This window comes from Brassica napus, unplaced genomic scaffold (genome assembly GCF_020379485.1).
Source record: "Brassica napus cultivar Da-Ae unplaced genomic scaffold, Da-Ae ScsIHWf_2775;HRSCAF=3548, whole genome shotgun sequence".
In the NCBI taxonomy this organism is placed as follows: Eukaryota; Viridiplantae; Streptophyta; class Magnoliopsida; order Brassicales; family Brassicaceae; genus Brassica; species Brassica napus.
Genome location: NW_026016045.1, coordinates 67,501 through 72,500, shown reverse-complemented (window position 1 = coordinate 72,500; position 5,000 = coordinate 67,501). Strand labels below are relative to the sequence as shown.

The 5,000-nt window shown below is 38.5% G+C and overlaps 1 pseudogene; it reads left to right on the top strand.

Moving 5' to 3' along the window:
• Positions 1 to 5,000, top strand: part of LOC125602222 — a 10,869-nt pseudogene that overhangs the window by 2,447 nt on the left and 3,422 nt on the right.

Here is a 5,000-nt window from a genome sequence, read left to right as displayed (position 1 = left end):
CTTTAAGCTCAACACCCTCTGGTAATCTCATATATATTTCATTATCCAGTGGACCATAAAGGTATGCGGTTACAACATCCATTAACCGCATATCCAAATTTTCTTTGATGGCCAGACTTATTAAAAATCGAAATGTAGTTGCATCCACCACAGGGGAGTATGTCTCCTCATAATCGATTCCTGGTATTTGTGAGAATCCTTGTGCTACAAGCCGTGCTTTGTATCTTACAATTCACCATGTTCATTTCTCTTCCTCACAAATACCCACTTATATCCCACTGGTTTAACATTATAAGGTGTCCGGATAATCGATCCAAAGACATTCCTTTTCTTAAATGATTCTAACTCCACGTTTATGGCTTCTTTCCATTTGAGCCAATCTGATCTTTGAGTGCACTCTAGTATAGACGTGGGTTCATGATCCTCATCTAAGTCCATCACATCAAGGGCTACTTGGTATGCAAATATATCATTGATGTCGACATCTTTCCGGTTCCATCTTGTCCCAGACATTAAATAATTAATTGAGATCTCATCATTAGCACCTTCAGTACCATGAGGCTCGGCGTCCCGAGTCTCATTGGTTGGTACCTTAGGCATGGCCATTTCGGCCTTGTCTGGACAATCTATGACCTCGGTTTCTTTTGCACCTTTCTTTAGTTTCCGAGGTCTTTTATCTTTGGAACCAATTGGTCTACCACGCTTAAGACGTGCTTTAGACTCTGTAGCCACTTGATTGTGTCCATCTTGGACATCAATACTTATTGGTGCATTACAAGCTGGTATATAGGACTTAGTCACTCTTTTCGGGTCAGCAAAGGAATCAGGCAATTGATTAGCTAGCTTTTGCATATGAATTATTTTCTGGACTTCTAAATCACATGATTGAGTCCGAGGATCTTGCCATGATAAGGATGTTTGATTCCATACAATTTCTTTGCCCAGCTTGTTATTTTCTCCCCCTAATGTTGGGTACTCTGATTCATCAAAATGACAATCAGCATATCTGGCCTTAAATAAATCTCCAGTAGTAGGCTCAAGATATTTAATAATGGTTGGAGAATCAAAACCAACATATATTCCCATCCTCCTTTGAGGTCCCATTTTTGTTCTCTGTGGTGGTGCAATAGGGACGTACACAGAACATCCAAATGTTTTGATATGGGATACGTCTGGCTCATGACCCGAGAGTAATTGGGATGGAGAATATTTATGTTCACTGGATGGCCTTATGCGTATTAATTCAGCAGCATGTAATACCGCATGTCCCCAAGCTGATACTGGTAGCTTCGACCTCATGAGTAATGGTCGAGCAATCAACTGGATTCTTTTAATGAAGGATTCGGCCAATCCGTTCTGTGTATGTACATGTGCCACGGAGTGTTCCACACTTACCCCCATGGACATACAGTAATCATTAAAAGCTTGGGAACTGAATTCGCTTGCATTGTCAAGACGTATAGTCTTTAGTGGAAAATCTGGAAAATGGGCTCGCAGTCTTATGATCTGTGCCAATAGTCTTGCCAATGCTAAGTTTCTAGATGATAATAGACAAACATGCGACCATCTGGTCGATGCGTCAATGAGGACCATAAAATATCGAAATGTCCCACAAGGTGGGTGTATTGGTCCACATATATCACCATGTATTCTTTCCAGAAAGTTTAATGTTTCCTTACTCACCTTTCCAGGTGATGGCCTTATTATTAATTTCCCTTGTGAGCATGGAATACATGTAATGCTCATAGGAATAGTTATCCTATCTTTCAAGGAATGGCCAGTTGAGCTCGAGATTATTTTGCGCATCATGGATCTGCCAGGATGGCCAAGCCTTTCATGCCATTGTTTAAAGGCTTCTCTGAACTCATTAGGAATTGAAGTGTTAGCCTCACTCGATTTTATATTGGCACAATAGAGGCCTATTGATATAGCAGGGATAGTGAGCCGGGCCATGGCCTTCAATAAGGCTGGCCGGTCCTGCTATAGTATTTATTTTGACACTCTTTAAAATGAGGTTAACAAAATATCTTTTGTCTTTTAATATAGTGTGACTTGATCCACTATCCACTACTAGCTGGTTCTTGTCTTCTTTCATTTCTGAAAATAGACAAGAGTCAATACCTTAGACATTACTTTAAGGTTTAAAGTATGTTTTAATGGCTTTGTTTTATGTTCTTAATAATTTCAACTTTGTATAAGGCATATATAAAGTAAAAACTTTATTTAATAAATAGAATTGCCAAAGTCATAGAACAAAAGACATAAAGCCAAATCAAGAATTCAAAATGCAAAGACAAAAGCAATATTCAGCCACTTGTAAGGAGGTCTGAAGTCTCAAAGTCCTCATGATCATCTTTGTCATGGGCTTGATCATCCTCATGGTCCAGATCATTCTCATCATCATAATGGACCAAATTTGCCTCAGAGTTCTTGCCCTTTATGCTCTCCTGGTAGAGCTTAACAAGGTGTTGGGGAGTTTTGCATTTATTAGCCCAATGATTGGTCATCCCACAACGATAGCAAGCAGATTTGGTCGAGCTCGAGCCATGGGTTTTGAAGTCGGACTTATACCCATGGTTAGCTTGATGACCTCGGCTATAGCCTCGGCCTCGGCTGCGACCAAGATGGTCTCGTGGTTGAAATCCACGGCCACGTGGTTGAAACCCACGGTTACGACCTTGCCATCTACCACGGCCTCTCATGCGACCACGGTATGACTCTCTTGGAGTCTCATCTTTTGGCTCTACGGCCGCATGTGCCTCAGGCAATGCTTTAGCACCAGGAGGCCTTAGCTCACTGTTCATCATGAGCAACTCATTGTTTTGCTCAGCTAGCAACAAACAAGAGATTAAGGCAGCATAAGTGGAGAAACCTTTCTCTCGGTACTGTTGCTGAAGCACAACATTGCTGGTGTGGAATGTGGAGAATGTCTTCTCCAACATATCAGCATCAGTAATAGTCTCACCACAAAGTTTCAACTTTGAGACTATTTTGAACAAAGCCGAGTTATACTCTTCCACAGACTTATAGTCTTGGATTCTCAGGTTTCTCCAATCATAAAGGGCTTTTGGCAATATCACAGTTTTCTGATGATTAAATCTGGTTTTCAACTCTGTCCAAAGTTCCAGAGGATTCTCAATTGTGAGATACTGGTCCTTGAGACCTTCAGCAAGGTGATGGCGAATGACAACAATTGCCTTGTAATTATCCTTGTCTGATGGCTCAGTGCCTTCAGTGATAGTATCACCAAGGTTTCTGGACCTTAAGAGGATTTTGGTATCAAGCTCCCATTGGAGGTAATTATCTCCGGAGAGATTGAGGGAAGCATATTCAAGGTTGTTGATTTTCGACATCTGAATCAAATATCCATAAAGGAGTAAGGATTCATAATATAATTCAGGATTTGAATTTATATGCCAAGGGGATTGATGATTTATTTAATGATGGTTTATTATGCATTTTATTTTTCAGAAAATATTTTATATGCATTAAAATGTTCAAGATATTTGTAAACCAAATAGATTTTCAAAATCGGTTTAAAACTTGGTTTATAATTTCAAATAAAGCAAATATACTGAATTTTAAATGGAAACCGATTTTGTCTAACTATATGCAAACAGTGTGAATCATTTAGATGCAAACAACATGAACCACTTCAGATGCACTAGTATCATCATTGCTAAAGCTATGCGAACATGTATGATTGGTTTCAATTATGTGATACCTATGTCCAGTTTTAACAATATGATAGTTGGATGCATGCAAAGGTCAGTTCATGGATGATTCAAGTTCGATCTAATGATTTACTAAATGATGCTATCAGGTATGCAAATGATCAGTACATAGTTTTAATCATAGAATCAGGTTCAAGGATGAAACTAGATCAAGTTTTATTTTAACTAGCAAACTATGTGATCAAAATTCAGTATGAGATAAATTCAATATGTTGGTTTAGAAAATAATTATCAGTCAAAGATATGCACTTAATAAAATCGATTATGCATATATAAAATCATAAAAGATTTTTAAAACTTTGATAGTTACAAAACAAATATTAAAAGTCAAGGATATGCAATGAATGATTTTAATTTTGATTTTATTGGTGGGTTGACTGATTTTAGAGGAGCTGGCCGAAAATGGCACAGCAAGGATTTGATGGAATTTTGTTTTGGCCAGATTATACACTTATGTTTATCACATCTGGTAAAATGGCCAAACAAAAGGATTGAATCAAAAGGTTTAAGCTTTCTCTAATAATTTTGTGATTCATAAGTTTTTATAAACAAGATTCATGTAGATCTTTAGGTATTTTGATAAGTTTATAAGTTTTTAGAGAAACATAGAACCTTTAGAGAATTTTAAGTTTTATGGATTCAAAATACTTTTAGAATCAAGTTTCATATGGATCATATGGATCATAGAAACAAGATTAATATTTTAAATCCATAGATTGTTTATAGGTTATGGATTCATATAGATCCTAGATTTCTTTCAGATATAATGGTGTTCTTTAGATTTCAAGGTTTTGATTTGTTTACCTTTTTCACCACAAGAATCTGAGAGGACCACCGTGAGAGTTGGCCGGAATTTGAGAGAGAGAGGAGTTTCCGGCGGAGAGAGAGAGGTGGTCTGGTGGAGAGAAGACTGAGCGCCTGGTGGAGCAAAGGCTGAGCACCGGAGGAGCTGGCCGGAAAGGGGAACGCCGGCTGAGAGAGATTTCTCAGGTGGAGAGCACAATCGTGCTGATAACGTGTTAGAAATATGAGAGAAGTGTTGCTGTGAAAGTTGTGTCTTTCTCATTAGCTCACACTATCAATATATAGTGAGGTTCAAGGGTTTACAACAAGGAGAGAATCTACACATTTAATACATATTGACCACAAAGATAGACTTGGTCAAAGCTCATAAATGCTCCGGTTGAATGAGTCTTCAGCTTGACTAGTCTCGGACAGAATGTAGACGGACCGGAGACGGATGTAGATGGGCCGGATAGTCTGGTC